Here is a 17,218-nt window from a genome sequence, read left to right as displayed (position 1 = left end):
TAAATGTTGGAGCCAGAATTTGAACCTAGAGAATTTAGCTCCAAATTCCATGCTTTCAACCCTTACCTTATGCTACCTCTCAAAAGAAGAATTTCATTCAAACATCTTGCAATGGTAATTATTTTTATTTATTTGCTTGCTTTATATGATTCTTCAAGCTGGGGGTGAGTTTATTGGACAGGTGGTGCTGCCTTCTTTTTTTTTATTTTTTATTTTTGGTGAGGAAGATTAGCTCTGATCTAACATCCGTTGCCAATCCTCCTCATTTTGCTGAGGTAGATTGGCCCTGGGCTAACATCCATGCCTACCTTCCTCCACTTCCTCCATGCCACCATGGCATGGCTTGATAAGCAGTGCGTAGGTCTGCACCCAGGCTCCAAACCTGTGAACCCCCAGCCACCAAAGCGGAGCACGCAAACCTAACCACTATGCCACCAGGCAGGCCTCAGGTGCTGCCTTCTTTAATGTGGTTACTGATCGTTTTCAGATGTTAAAAGAATGAAACATTCAAGAACCAGAAATACAAGGAAGTGAGCTTTTTAAATCAATGAAGCCAGGTTTAGTACTTGCAAGCCAAGAAAGAATAGACATTATATCAAATGTTTGATAATTCAGGGCTCTAACCTCTTATCCATGTTTGGGCAACTAGATACAGAAAAACCTAAAATTATCTGTGCCTGGCTTACCAGAACCCTAAATTACTGGATTTTTCTTTTCTTTACCTGGTCTTTTCATAAAGAAGTCACTATCAACAAAATACTCTGAGAGCCCAGGTTATTTATTTATTGATTTTTAGAGCAACTTCTAGTGGCTGCCTTGAGTTCGTATAATTTTGACCCAATCTCCCCCGTCCAAATGATCTTTAGAGTGAGAACTATGAGTTGCTCCCACAGCTTCCATTTTGTCCTTTGGACTGTGTTTACCAAGATAGGAAAGTGGACATGTATGCTTGACGGGTTCCCAAAAGCACTGGCTCTGAAAAAAATCAACAAGAACATTGTATCGCCTGAAATTTCTGCTTGAATGCAGCTTTACTATTGATCAAAATGTGTTATATTTTATTAGTACAATTAATGAGAAAAATATTTTGTGTACCTATTCACTATTGAGTATTAACGGACATGGGGTGCCATGAGTGTCACCTTTGTGAAACTGTTCCATAATTGTTAAGAGAGTGCACAGATTTAGGAGCACTTGGCTAAATGGTGTATAAGGTCAATTGAATTTTTTTTTTTTAAAGATTTTATTTATTTGTTTTTCCCCCCAAAGCCCCAGTAGATAGTTGTATGTCATAGCTGCACATCCTTCCAGTTGCTGTATGTGGGACGCGGCCCCAGCATGGCCGGAGAAGCCGTGCGCGCCCGGGATCCGAACCCGGGCTGCCAGCAGCGGAGCGCATGCACTTAACCGCTAAGCCACGGGGCCGGCCCAATTGAATTCTAACAATGTCTATTGAGCCCCCGTTGGTGCAAGACCTGGCTGGGCTAGGCGATATGAATGAATCAGAACTATGTAAGATACAGCCCTTCAGATGACTACAACATAGGTGACTACAACATAAAGCAAACTAAAGAGCTACAACACCATGGAACCCACAGAACTGGTCTAACTCTGAAATGGCAAATACCTCGCACTGCACTGCCACATCCCTTTCTCGTATCCATGGCAGACATCAATCAATCACAGTACTCTTTCCACTGAGCCCAGAATTGGCCTTAAGGGATAATAATGCCCATAAGAATATCTCTTTAGTTCACTTGCATTTTCTTCTTGAATGGGATGGAAAGAAGTGGAGTTACAGCTACCAAGCTGGGAACACCCATTGGGTCATGCATGTAAACACAGACATAAACTGTCACGTGTGTCACAGCAACGGAGAAGATTGAGACTTTTATGGGAGGGAGGTCTATTTAAGTATCCAAGTTTTTACAATATTCACTTTAAAAATTATGATGGCTTCATTTGCACACTATTGGAACTTTATTATTAGTAAGAAATTACTGCACCCTCACACCTCATTCCAACCCACCAGTATGTTGGGACAGCTCCACTGAGAACAGCTGCTCTGGAGGTTTAAACTCCAAAGACTGTTCCAGACCAAGGTTAAAGGACAAGCTAACTAAATAAAACCACCTTAGCACATTGAGAAGTGACTAACTCCATCCAAAGCAAACTATTCCCTTCCCTCCACATTCCTGAGCAGCTGTGCATGTTCTTCCGACACTTAGATACTTACAATTCTTGGTCACCAAGTCAGTTAGGACAAGTAAGAGCCAACACATTGGGTTTTTCCTCTGTGGACACCCCCTCTGAAATGTGAGTAAGGCAGGTGTGGCTGTCCTCTCTGGCAGCCTCCAGTGTTCTCACCCTGTGCCAGTCTTGGCGACATCTCGGAGCACTTCCCTACTTTTTCCAAGAGAAAATCCCCTCCATGAGGTCTCAGTGAGAAGTGAGACGCTTCACTGAAAGTTCTTGAGGGTCAGTGTCTGCCTTATCTCCACTATCTAGCACAGAACCCGGCACTCAGCAGGTGCTTAGCAAAGATGTCTGAAAAAGTGAATGCATGAATGAATGAGAAATCAACAAAAGTCCCCATTGGATATCTCCAGTCCCCTCCCACAGCTTCTCTTCAGCCACAGGTGGCCTCACCTGACTCTCCTTCCTTCCCCTTCACAACTCTGAGCCCTCCTTTCCTGCGTCCAGGATCTCCCCCTACCCTCCCCACCATCCAATATGTCCTTTTCCCATGTAGAGCCATCGGCTCACTCCCCACAGGCTCACTCGTCTGCCATCCTCACCCCCATCACTTCACTCTGAAAAGGGCTCTCTTTAAGATCCTCCTTCATTTGAAAGCAGCCAGAAAATTGTAAATAACAAGGAACTTTCCCCTCTCACAAATGAAATTTTCCTGTCATTCATGTATTTTTCATTTTCCTGCTCCCCAAAAGGAGTAATCTCTGTAAAGACAAAGAAACTTGGCTTTTACTTGTAATTCAATGTGGTCCATGTGAGTTTGTGTGTGTGGAGGGATGGTGACTATTAACGAAATACTTTGCATAGAGAGGGTTCCTTAGATGTTTTGTGACTCTCAGAACAACAACAACAAAAAAAACCCTTAGAAATATTGATATTGTGTATAAATATAAATTTGTTGGCAATCAGAGAGAATCAAGTTCTTACCTTATTTCCCAATAGACAGAACATCTCTTAAAGAGAAGTGGGATTTTATGGACTTAGAGTAAAGAAAACATGAGTTTTCTTTTCTTGAGACCATAATCTAATGAGTGCAAACACATTAATTTAGGCAGACTTCGTGGAAGCTCCTTAATTCTTTCCAGGAACATGCAAAGAGAAAAAAGAAATTCCTGTTTTGCTAGCTCTTTTATCCTTTCTCCTACCTCTTCCAAACATTCCCTATCCCTGTTTCCTTCCCTCAGACACACACACACATACACACGCAGAAACAGAGGGAAGATGTGTTAAAGTTGTCAGAGAATACAACAAAATTGTATGATTTATGGTTGAAAAATCTATTTTTCTGTAACAGTTTTCTACTTTAAAAGCCAGTTCCAATAGCTCAGCTCCTTTTCAAATGCATTTTGTGTGGTAATATTGTATATCTCCATTTCATTCCTTGGAACTTAATTTTTATTTGATTTTATTGACGCTGCTCGATTGGAATGTGTATTGCTTGAGCCCCCACGGAGAACTGAGCAGGTGTGAGTAAAGCAAAACATCTTTTGTTAATAGAAGTACACCCTGGGAGTTCATGGAGATGCTGTAATTTCAATTGCTTTTATGAAAATTCTGTAAATTCCCATGTTGTGAATTTCAAACAGAGCTTGAGAGACCAGCAGTCTTTAATACAAGCCAAAGATATGGTTATTTCTATGACTGAAATAAATGTTCTGCTTTCTTTCTTCCAAAAAATAAATTCAGGTATTTAATTAGAAGGTTTAAACTGTAGAAAATTATATTAACTTTGAGTTTGGCTCTCATAGCTAAAATGGAGATCTTCCTGTGACCAGCCCACAGAAAGATGACTTCAAGTTTCCTGGGTAAGTTCTGAAGTATGAAAGAGAGCACATCCCACCTTCATCTGGGTCCAGAGTGACTTCACAACAGCATTGTCCATTCCTAGCCCAAGTCTTTGCACATATTGATATTTAGGAACCAAGGGATTGAGAACAGGTCCCCCAAACCTCTTGGCTTAAGGGGGTGGTGTATTAATTCTCTGCCTGTGTCTAGGCCTCTTGGGCCAGCTGCCACAGAGAATCAAGGGGTGAGGCCAAGCCCAACTTTCTTCCTGGTTTGCGGCCAGACGCGTATGGTGTTGCACTCTCCCAAGCTGGAAGGAAAGACGTAAGCTGGGTATATTACAAAATTGCATGTGTCATTAGAAAAAGATGTCAGAATGCTTTATTTAAAACTTTGTTTTCTCAGGTTGTATTGCCCAAGTGTATCTTGGCATAGACAACTTTAGCTTCAGAAATTCCAAGATGTATAAAGAGTTTCACATAGCTGAAGCTATTATATTTGGTTATATGCCACTAACACCTTTTTCTCCCTTCATTCTTGCAAAGGAGTGAAGTGATGACTGAATTCCTACTAAAAATTTTGTTCTCTTCTCCTTGCAACCTTGGGGTCTATTCTTGACAGGATCATTTATCTGCTCCAAAAAGAAAAATGTGGAATTCACGATGGTGTGGGACCTTTGGGGATTTCTTGGATAAGACCTTTGGAGTCAAAGCTTTCACTGTTCCAGGACAACTTTTAGAAGAATTATCTAGCAGTCTGCCCTGGTAAACTTGCCAAATTGCTCGTACTTGGCTAGAAACCAGTTGCGCTTGAAGGCCTTTCTTTCCCCTGTAGAGCAATAGAGTATCTCTTGACAGGAGCTAAGCACACTCAGGCGATGTCTTTGGGAGTTTTTCAGGCTGAGGATAAACCCTTGTAAAGGACCTGTTTCAACTGACAGCTAGACATCTTCACATCCACTTAGTCACGCTGAAACGAAGGTCACCTATAGAGGACAACAAATGTGCCTTTTTTAAACATACGCCCTCATGGTTTCCTATGCTACTTGGCAACTGGTGGAGAAGTAACAGGCTCTTTGATTATTTTTCCCCCAAACTTCTCTGTCAGACTCTTAAGGGGCATGGCCATTCTGAAGTGTGAAGGTTCTGATAGACTTGAGGACGCTGCAGTACAACCCATAAACTTCTCTGGAAACACAGTCCTCGTGGGCAGGGGCCGAGGCTGGTCTCCCAGGAAGTTCCCAGCCCTTGCTGATTACCTCAGCACATGGAAATTGAACCGGGCTGGACTGAATGTAGTCGCGTCTGTCCCCAGAACCTCGCTTTATTTCCAAGCTACATCACCTCAGCCTTTCAAACTTATGAAAAGCAATGTTGGAATTTAATTCTGGTCCCCTCGGCCACAGTAGGTAAGAACACGTGCTAGAAAATAACAAATGGGAGTCAAAAAAGTGGTGTTCCAGAATCAGTCACTGGAGGGTAAGAGATGTTGCTGTCACAAGCGCTTCAGATCCTGCCATCAATACTGATTCTAAGTGGGTTGCGATTTGAACAGGCCAATAAAACAGTATGACCTCCAGGAGAAGCGATATCCATAGGAGGATGAGGGAGCAGGAAAGAGCAAGAGGCTACCCACAGGCCTGGCCGTGCCTGACATACAATCGCCCTGAGTCACCTGCTCACCTTCTGAGACCAACTGAGGCGTATGATGGAGAAGAAGGAGCAGTGTGTTAGGGAGTTAGGACACTCGAGTTCAAGGTGCAGAGCTGCCGCATATGAGTCGGGTGCCCTCGGGTAAGTCAGTTCAATTCTCAGAGCCTCATTTCTCTCCAGCAAAGTGAGAGATCTAGACTGGACAGCGGCTGGCTCTTCCCTCCTAGGATGTGAATCTTTCTGCACATACCCTCACTGCTGTGCTCTCATGCTGGCTGACCCAACCATCCTTCCCACTCCAGGCGAGGCAAGGGAAGGGGTAGCAGGGCCCTGGGAAGTCTAATGATGAGTGTGCTGAGCTTCTGGGAAGGAATGGAGGACTAGGGCTTTAAGGGGACGCTCACCTGGGACAGGAAAGCTGAGACCGGTGGCTGGCTCTACCTTCTATCCAGGAAAGGAGAAGACTAGTCAAGACTTCTCATTTCTCTGGCATCTCAGCTGTAGGAAACAGCACACCTAACCTCCTGGATCCTGTGCTAGGAAGAGCTGGTGTTCTCCAGTTGTGTCCTTACAACTCCCTCCAGCACAGGCCTCTCTCTCCTGTGGACTGCAAAAAGGCTGGGTTGGAAAAGTTGTAAAGTAACATTTAGATAAACAGATTCGTGTTGATGCCTAATTACCATGCAGCAAAATAGTGATTATATGTGTTAGAGACTTTAATGTAAAGAGGTTTATTCAATTATAACACTATGGCCTGTTCATGGATACTCAGCCTTCATAGTTCTGGAAAGTAATTGGATCATTGTTCTCATTTATCATCGAGGCAACCAAATTTCTAGATAATAAATAATAAAACCTAAACCAGTGGTTCTCCAATATTAATATGTAGAAGAATGTCTAAGTTTTGGAGTGTTTGTTAAAATGCTGATTCCTGGGCCTCGCCACCAGAAGTCCTGGGTTAGTAGGGGAGGAGCTGGGAGTCTGCCATGTTAACTGGTACACCAGGTAAGTCTGATGCCCATGGTCAGAGGGGATGCAACTGAGGAGGTCCTGACCTAAACCCCACCCCTCTGCCAGCTTCCTGACCTGAGAGCCTGACTCCTGGGTCACACCTTGGCTGGTCCTTGCTGTCTCCCATCTCCAAACTTAGTGAACACCGACTTCCTGAGCATGAGCCCGGGATTCACAGCCACACATCATCCCTGATGGTTTAAGAATTACCTCTGATACACCTGAGTTCATCTTTCCTGTTACCTCTTTTATCTTTCCCATCTGCCTCATCATTTAAGTATATTGAACTAAAATTGGTCCTCTGCATGTTTCTAGTTTGTTACATTATTTGTGTTTACACACTTTAGTATTTCTTTTGGAAAATGCGTTCCAGTTCTCACGTGGGATTCCAGAATCTGTTTTCCCCGAGCGAAGGCTCCAGGGTCTCCTAGGTCTCCCCACACTTCCTGGACGGAAGTCCCTCTCTCACTCCCAGTACCTAGCGAGCTGCAACTAGAGAAGGGACTCCCCCAGAGATGGGAGTGGGGTCGCTGTAGGGGCTTTGCTTCCAGATGGCCGTCCCTTGGGCTGCTTCTTTGCCTTGGGTCAATTAATTCTTTTTTCTCCCAGGAATTCTTGGGTTTGTCCCATTGCTTTGATTTCCACAGTAACCACCTGTTTTCTTGGGATCAAGGTTTCCTTCCTTCTCTGGCTCCTAAGCCTTGGGATCAACCATAAATACCGTCCTACTCTCCAGCTCCTGAAGTAAGCCACAATCCTTTAATCCTTTTGAAGTTGGAAACAGCTGGAAACAGGCTGAGGGTAAAAAGAGCAAACAGAGCCCCATGGCTGTTAAGTCCCCGATCTCCCAGGCCCTTTGTTCCTCAGGCTCCTCCGCCTGTAACTGGAGGGAGGCCTGGATGCCAGTCTGGTCGCTCCTAGATCTTCGGAGGCCCTCCCAAACCCTCGATGCTCCAATCCCAGGGCTGGCCCTCCTCGGCACCCCTGGGCCCTCTCTTCAACAGTCCTTCTTCCTCTTCCAGGGCGTTATTTATTCATTTCATGTCCCCCCCCTCCCCAGGAGAGAAGGGAATTGGAACAATGCTAACGATGGATTTTAGGACTCCCATAGGTCCCCAAAAAGATCTATCTATTTATATTTTAGAGAAACAGTCCAACTGTTCTTCCAGTGTCTATTTTTTTTTTTTTTTTAACCAAAATCAGGCTGCACTCTCCTCCTCCCAGGAGCCAGGGCTGATGGGAAAGCATAGGACTTGCAGGGCTGGCATCTGTAAGAACCAGAAGCGGCAGAGGACACACACAAGTGGACCAGCCCAGGGAGCTGTGATATCTGTCTGTCCAGCATGCTCTCCCTTTCTCCTTCTTCAGGTAACAAAAAACTTCCTCACAGCTGCTCCCTCTTAATTCACGTCTCGGCCTGTGTCTGGGGAGCTTCGTCTGCCTAATTCAGGGTTCCTCGGGAGCCTGCATGCGTAAGCCCCAGCTCCCAATGCAGCCACTGCAGCCTTTGCAAAGGCTGTTCCTTTGCAGCAGATACCTGTGCAGCCTCCAGAGTGGAAGGTCTGGGTTCATATCCCAATCTGCCACTTACATGACCCTGGGCAAGTGATTGAATCCTTCTGTGCCTCAGTTTCCTCATCTGTAAAAGGGAGGTAGTGAAAACCTACATTATAAGGATTGCTGTGAGAATTAAGCAGGTTAATCCATAAAAAGCATTTAAAACGTGCCAGAATGTATTAGATATTGTTAAGTATTAAGACTTACTATTATTATTTTGCTTCCGTCTCCCTCTTTCCCGTGCTTATTTCTCAGTACCTTCAAAGATCCCCAAAACTTTCATTCACAATGTAGCTCTCTTTCAGATAGCCAAAAGCAACATGTTTCTTAGTAAGTTGCTTCATAATTTTTCTAAAATGTGTAAAATATCTTAACACCATTTTGGTCACATTTGATAACTACAATGTAAATTAACTCACACAAAATTGATCAATAGGAAATGATGTTAGCAGGACCAGAAAATTGCATTGGTTCATGATCTTTTTCTGGGCAAGGGGCACTGTTATAGCAGCGATAGAATTATAACCTTCAGCAGAAAAGGAAAAACAGCTTGATTACCACACTAGCACTAGGAACCTATAAACTGTATTTTTGAAAAAATAAACATCACCAGCCTCTGGGGCACCCGCCCAGGGAAGTGAAGCCCAGCCTGGTGTGGCTCTCACTGTGGGGCAGGTAGTAGGGCCTCCGGTGCCCACCTTCACGGCAGCCCTCAACCTCCCCAACCCGCACTGTTGCAGCCCTGCCAGCTCTGTTCTAACGGAAATGTTGCCCGCACTGCCACTCTTTGTTCGCTGTGGCATTTTCTAGACTCTCTGAGAGCTGCCTAACTGGGCTCCTGAGGTTACTGTTCCAGGAACCAATTTTTGTTTTTATACTGCTCTGGTTACAAAGTTGCATAGTTTTGAGTAGCCTGTTCCAACCTTATTTCTTCATAAATCCAGTTACTTTAGTACATGGTTTTGCAGAGCACAAAGTCTTGTCAGAAAACACATAGCACATGAGAGCAGAAACACCTGTATTATTATCACTACCTTGAAGACACATTTCAACACTTAATTCCAGTGTGTCTACATTATCTTTGTAAATGGATTTCAAGTCCTTACTTTGTCTTGAAATTACGAAAAAGAAAACGTAGATGCTCATTTGCTTGGAAATGAGACAGAGTTCTAATACCCTTTCATCCCAGATCTCATTGATTCAGCGTTGATCAGTTTCTCAGTTCAATTGGAGATGCCACCTTGACTTCAGTTTCTGAGCTACATATTGATAATATTTTTATGAAACTGTTTTATTTTTATGCCCTATTTGTTCACTCTCATACTCTCTCTCTCTTTCTCTTTCCTCCCTCTCTTCCTCCCTCCCTTCCTTCCTTTCTTCCTTCTATCCTTGTCATTCTTAAAGAGGAGGGCAAATTTTATTAAAGCCTGATTCTTAGTGCCTGTTTTGTTTTCAGTGTTGTCAGTATGCCCCGTCACACTAAGATAAGAGAATATTTTATATTCCTTGAAAAAGAAATGAGGAAAGAAGATGCACCTTATTAATAATATGAACTTAGAGAGATCTATCTGTCAGGATTCCACATATAAGGCCTCCGTTACCTTGGCGTGTGATATGTAATTCATTTGTTCTAAATGATGATGACATCAAATCAGAAAAACTTAGCTGATGTGCCTATAGAATATACCCCCATGCTATGAAATACATGCAGATAAAATCCTTGTTATAGAATTTATTGAACACATTACTTTCTTTATATACATTATTTAATTTAAAAATCATAATAACGTCTAACCATTTAGTAGCCAATGTTGCTTTTTGGTTTTTAAAAAAATTTTTTTTGTTTATTGCAGTAACATTGGTTTATAACATTGTATAAATTTCAGGTGTACATCATTATACTTCTATTTCTGCATGGATTACATCATGTTCTCATGTTCACCACCGAAATACTAATTACAATCCATCACCACACATGTGCCTAATTATCCCTTTTCCAATGTTGTTTTGATGCTTGCTGTGTGTCAAGTATTCTTCTAAGCATTTCAGTGGTACTAACTCAGATAGTCCTCAATTCACCCCTAGAAGATAAGTACTCCTATTATGCTCCTTTTTCAGGAAAGGATACTGAGGCCAGAGGGGCTAATGTGCCTAAGGTCACACATCTAGTGCGAGGTGAAGCCAACTTTGAAAGCCAGGCAACCGGACTCAAGAACCTACAAGATAAACATCCCAGCCCTCACCACCACCATGATGTCCAGGGAGGAGAGAAATATCATTCCCATTATATAGTTGAAGAAACTGAGGCCGGAAGAGATGAAGAACCTTATGCAGAATCACAGATGTTCAGGGGTAGAACAGCGATTCAAACTGAAAAGATAAGTACTTGACCAGGTCAGTCCTTCCTGAATTTTTATGCTTCGCTCTCATCTCAGGCTCCGTTAGATCCCCTTGTCTCTTGAATATTTTTAAGGCTTTAGGTGGAAAAGCCTCAGTGCTTTTCATTTATTACTTTTGAATTTGCATATTTATCATTCATTTCTAAAGTGTATGTAGAAATAAGAGTATCTGGTTTAAACAGGAAGTCTTTAGTAAAAAGACATCAATTTAAAAGAGTTCTCAAAAAAGTTCTCAAATGTGCAAATACTTTTTTATTTTCCCATTTAAAAACTCTTCTGAATTAACTTGGCAGAAGACTGGCCATTCCCAATAGCTTTCAGATTCCCCCCAGTTCCTCTTTAAAATTCCCTTGAAGATAAACAAAAAGATTAGAAGTGGAAACTAAAGTTGAGAAGATCATATGCAAAGACCAACCTGATTCTCCAGTACCTGTATCATTCGAAGGGTTGTATGGAGGAGCGTATTTCTGGATTAAAAGTCACACACTCCACAGCCTGAACCAGAACAGGACAGATGTTCCTGAAGGAGACTGGACAAGCTTCTGACTCACCCATTTTGTTACTGTGATACACCAGGTTGACACTAACAAGAAAAACAGACATATTCCCCAACTTTTGAACCAATAAAAGCCACATTTCTGCCTTCCACCTACCAAGGTCTCCTGTTTGTTTTTGTCGCATTCTTCAGCTCTTCATCTGTGGCCAGAGTGGTGGTAGAAGGTGGGGTGGAGAGAAGGGGTTGCAAGTATTGGAGAAACAATTTAGCAGCTCCCACTGGAAGAAGCCATTTTCAGGTAAAGGGGCGTGCTGTTCTCAGAAGAAGAAGGGATAAGGTTAGGCTCATAAAACCTGACTGGAGTCCAGGAGATCTGCCCTAGATGAATACTAGACTTAATAAATTGAGCTGGGTTCTACACATCAATCATATTCTCCAACCTGGAGAGGAGAGGGGTGCTTGCCAGTGTCCAGACTCCCATTACTGGGCTAGTGCACCCATCCTCCAGGTTCTCTGAGCTGAACCCGTCTCCAGGGTTGACAGGAGCTGCCATACCTGGAAATGCAGGGAAGATTATGCTTCCTCCTCAAGAGATGATGCTCAGCCAAAGACTGGCACTGTGCAAAAGGCTAGACCCTTGTTCAAGGTGGGACAATGCTGTGGGGCTCTTCATACTCCGGAGCTCCCCGGGGGCTTAGGCTGAGACTAGTCTTCATCTGAACCCACATATTCACCTCATTTCTTCCTCAGCCCCATCCTGGGTCCCTCCCTCTTTCCTAGGTTTTACCTGCAAGCACTCGCACTAAATCACTGCACAACAATCCCAATCTCAGGCTCTGCTAGGAACACAAAACCTCAGAGAATCTACTGGACTAATTAATAGCAGTTCTAGGTACACTGACTATCTGGTAAATAAAGGTGACACGAAAACCCTTATACATGTAGTTTTTTTATTATTTTATAGATTTCAAATTCAGTTCCAAAAAATACAGAGCCAGGGTATTTTGTGGTTCTTGAAATGCATTGCCAAATTATTTTTCGTAGGGTTTGTCCCATGTGTATTACTTCCAGCAATGTTTCAAAGCAGAAGTGAGCGCAAAGCAGCCAGCACTAGAAACCAGCGTTATTCCAGACTCTTAAGGTTATCTCACTGCCGCTTTGATTTGTATATCTTGGATTGCTAATGAGGTGAACACTTCCCCATATTTGTTTACTAATTGTAGATCTCTCTTAGTTGAATTTCAAATCTAAGAAGAAAATTGCATGCCAGTTTTCCAAATGTTTCAACACCGCAAGATTAATCTCATTGTGTGCGAGGGCTGTTCAGTTCCATGTGAGACAATTCCAAGTTTAAAAACTGGGCAAAGTCATCAGGACTGTTTTTCCTGTGCAGAAAGGTTAAAGTAAAGCAGATGTGAAACTACCCTCAGATCTCTTTTCTCAGACCATTTTGTCAGGGAATGTTAACTCTTGAACCTACACGCAAAAGAATGCTGAAGAAATAACTTAATAGTTATTAAAATTGCTTTTCACGTCATTTTATTAATAAAAGCAAATGTACTAACTAACCTCAAGCATAACTGTAATAAATGACCTCATTGGCCTTACTCTCTCGGCTTCCACGGCAAACTCTCCTTGTTCTACCTCACGAGAAGCTTCCTTTCTTCCTATTTTTCTTCCCTTTCTTCCTTTTCAAGTGCTCTGAATCTAAGTGTTCCCCCAAATTTCTGTACTTGTGCCTTTTATTGTTCCCTTTACCTTCTCCCTTGGTGATTTATTTATAGTGTGAAATTAAACTATCTAGAGTGATTTTTCCGAGATCTTTCCATTTCACTCAGGAGTATGAAATTCCTCAGGGTTCCCTACAAATTCAGCAATGCTCTCACACTGATAGAGAACGTTAGCAATGAGGACACACTCTCATCAGCAAGTGCTGTTCACTAGGAAATGCCACCGAGATAAATTGGATGTTTCTACAAAATTCCCACGCCACTACCTGACCACTGACCTGGTGGGTCGAGACAGCTTGTTCTCCACAGTTTACATGCTTCTTGTTATGAGCATAAAACAGAAGCCATTAGATAAATTCAGCCCAAGGATGTGGTTTCTAGCCTGTGTTAAGACTTTAAATTACTTACCAATATCTAAAAACTGGGAGATTTCATATGCAATTTCTAGCTTCTCTGAAAAAAAAATATGATAATATTAGGCTCCAAATTCCCACATGAAAAGAATCTATCAAAGCCTGGTAATGGCTCCCCTCTTTAAATAAGGCATGTACCCTCCAGTTTACCACAGTACCCACTGCTCCCTATTGCCTTAAACCCCCTCATATTTCTTTGCCTCCTTGCTTAATTCCTTCCTTCCCTCCCTCCCTTCTTCCTCCTTTCTTCCTTCCTAAACACACTCTTTCCCTGTCTGAGATTCTCTCCCCTCATGCTTCCTTCAACTCACCCCTCTATGTGGCATAGCCTATTCAGTTTTAGAATCCTGTTTGGTGTCACCTCTTCTGTAAAAGTTTTCCTGACTGCCCACTATCACCATTACCTAGTTAATCATTGGTGCTTCTCTAGCTATTCTCCCTGACCTGTATGCCTGCATGTATTTATCTATAAGCCCTAGGCAACCAACGTATATTGAGAGACTAGCATGCAACAGACACGCTGAGAAGCACTGCACATACAAAATCAAATAAAATATGGTCCTGGGTAGCATTGCAGTGCACAGTTTGCGGAAAATGCTGGGATAAAAGGTTGAGTAGGGTGTTGTGGAAAATAGAAGAAAGACCACTCCATTTGAACCAGGCTCTCTAGAGTAAGTGACTTACTTGATCTGAGATTTGAAAGACAAGGAGTTGAGGAAAAGTGAATTTTGGGGAATGAAAGTGTAATCTGAGAAGGCACATAAGCGTCAAATACACAGTGTATATTGCATAAAATACACAGGGAATTGCAGTTAGCTCTGTATTGCTACAGATAAGGGTGTATTCCCTGAAGTAACAAAAAATGAGGCAAGAACCATTTTAAACTACTCCGTTTATTCAAAATCATAGTTTCCTTTTACTCCATTATAAATTGTAGAATTAATTAAATATTACAATCAAAATAAATAAAAACAATTTAATTTTAGAAGAAAGATTTAATTTTCAACTTAAGAGACCTACATTTAAACTTAGCTGTGTGATTTTACGTGCATATTGAGCCTGCTATTAAGCTTTCTTTGGAAGCAAGAGTTTGGAAGGGAATTTGGAAGCAAGAACACAAAACAGGCCATTTTTAACATCAAGCCTATCATGCTGCTTTGTTTTCATAGCCAGAAATATAAAAACCAAAGAAAAAAGTTTCACAAATATAGTCAATGAAAATTGGATAAGAACATGCATGGCCTGCTCACTTATTTTAGGTAAAATAAAAACCTATTTTATCCAAAATTTTTCCAAATTATTTTCTGGAAGTTACAATGAAATCAAATTTGGTTTCCCAAATCGCCTCTTGGGTATCGTTTGGCAATTATGAAATGTTAGTAGTAAAAATTTCCTCCCAAACTTCCAAATGGAATTTTCTGCCATGATATCAGGAAAATATTACCTGAATCTATCTTTCAGGAAGACTAGATGATATTTTATATTTTTTCCCTGAAATCAGTTTCAATAATTAAGTCAGAAAGAGAAGAGACCATTTTTAAATAATAATTTGGTCTCCCTATAGCTGGATTTTGATGATAACTGCCTGAAGTATATTTAACACGCATTAATATTGGTGTTCACCTCTTAAAATTTCAAGTTCCATATACAAAATTCCAAACAGATCTGCCAAATATGCCAAGCACTAATGAAAGTTATTAGTTTTGAAAGTTTGAAGTAATTGGTAATTTCCTTGATGTTCTAAAAATAAGCCTCCTGCATTCTTCAGCTAAATATCTTTCCTTTTGATAAGTAATAAACTTCAGGATAGAACCCAAGAACTTTGTCAGGAATGTTCAAATATTAACAAGGTAAGGCATATACTTTAGTACTTTTTATGGGGTTGACTGCTTTGATAATGCTATGAATAATTCTCATGGATTTCTGGGCAGGACTTGAGACACTTAGCGGTGAATAACTCTGATTTTTCTTCCCTGCCGAATTCCTCACTATGAATCCCGTGTTACTGGAGCACCGTCAATGCGTATTTCTATCAATTCTTTTTAAGCTCGTTTGTTCAGAAGAATTTTTTTTTTTAATCAGGAAGATCAGCCCTGAGCTAACATCTGTGCCCATCTTCCCCTATTTTATGTGGGATGCCTGCCACAGCATTGCTTGATGAATGGTGTATAGGTCCGCACCCAGGATTCAAACCTGTGAACCCTGGGCCACCAAAGCAGAGCACATGAACTTAATGACCACGCCATTGGGCTGACCCCTAGAAGAATTTTAACAGGGCTTCAAAGATATTATTAGGTTGGCTGTAGGCCCAAAGGCTTGAGAAACAGCTTCTTTTCTTCCACACCATCTTTAACCACGTCATGCATAAACACATGGTGTAACACACAGTTCTTGGGGGCAGTCATAAGAAGCATCAAACTAATAATAAGAAAAAGCAATGATTTGATCTTTTGCAAAACTCAAAGTGTGGTATCACCAGGTGAGACATTCTAATGCCTGACTATAGAATGCAAGGAAGAAAAATTCTGGAATAGCTTCAAAATATCCTCTCAGATAAACTTTTAGCAGCACTCAGAATGCATAGTTCCCTGAGAATTTCCCTAGTGTTGTGAGGTTTGGGCCTCTAGTGATTAAAAGGGCTACTTTATACAAAATCTTCACAGCCATTATGGTTTCTTCTAATAAGTTCCAATGTTATTTAATATTATGTGCCACAAATAGTTGCACCCCAATAATAAGGTCTACCCATATAAGAATAAGGTTTGTGTAAATCTGATTTAAATATCATTAAAGCTGAGATAGAGTTCCTTTGATCAGTGTTTTAGGCATAAAGAAGTTGAACCCTTGTTTGCAATAAACCTAGATCTAACCTTGATGTGTAAGTGAGCTTTATCAGATTTGTCTTTTGGCTGCCATCTTCAGTTGCCTTATAGAAAAATAAATTTTTTTAATGAGGAGTATTTTCAAGAGTGCCAAGCTGGTTTTGAAGATCACGTGATGCCGATGGCAGAAGATGACTGCCTAGTTTCCGCTCACACCTGAGCCCATATTTCTTCATTCTATGTGTACACCTACGTCAGTAGCCTAAAACATGTCACCTTTTAATGCAGACTTAGACAAGTTTGAAAATCTTTTTATGATTCTCTGATTTCTTATTTGCTGGTGGACTAAACTCTGCTGTCAAACAATACAGAGATACAAAAATAAAAAAGAATTATTTCCCTTGTCTCTTACAAACTCATTCCTGACGTAAATCAAGTTATCTATCCACCCTATTCTTCCTGTTCCTACAAATGTATATATTCATATTTATATTAACACACAAATATGAGTGTTTTGTTTTATAAAAATTGTGTTATTTTGCACATTTTCCTGCAATTTGCTTTATCACTTAATTTCTCGTGGATAATCCCATTAGTCCACATAGTTCATTTTCATTTTAAAAATACCAAAAACTAAGATTCTGATTCAATTTGTGTTAAAATGGGGAAGGAATTTTTAATTACACTGTATTTCCACTTAGTAATATGACAATTTTTCATTTATTGAGGTTTTATTTTATGTCATTCAAGAAAAAAAGGTTTTCATATAGATATTGTAATTTTTTGTTAAATTTATTCTTTTTATAGCTTTTTTTGCTATTTTGAAAAGGAGGGTTTTATTTTTCATTTATATTTAACTAGTTGTCACTAGTATGGTAGATTGTATTATTGATCATTATCTATTCCCTCTATGTTAAGTGAATTATACATCTATCTTAGATATAATTTGCAATACCTTCTTAGAGATGAAGCATACTTCCTATCCCCATTTGGGCTGGCCACGTGACTTGTGTTGGCCAATGAATGTGAGTGGACATGACATAAACACATCCAAACAGAAGCTTTAAATTTAATTGTGTGATTATAGTTGGCATCTCGAA

This window comes from Diceros bicornis, chromosome 36, assembly GCF_020826845.1.
Source record: "Diceros bicornis minor isolate mBicDic1 chromosome 36, mDicBic1.mat.cur, whole genome shotgun sequence".
NCBI lineage: Eukaryota > Metazoa > Chordata > Mammalia > Perissodactyla > Rhinocerotidae > Diceros > Diceros bicornis.
Note: the sequence above shows the minus strand (reverse complement) of the source record.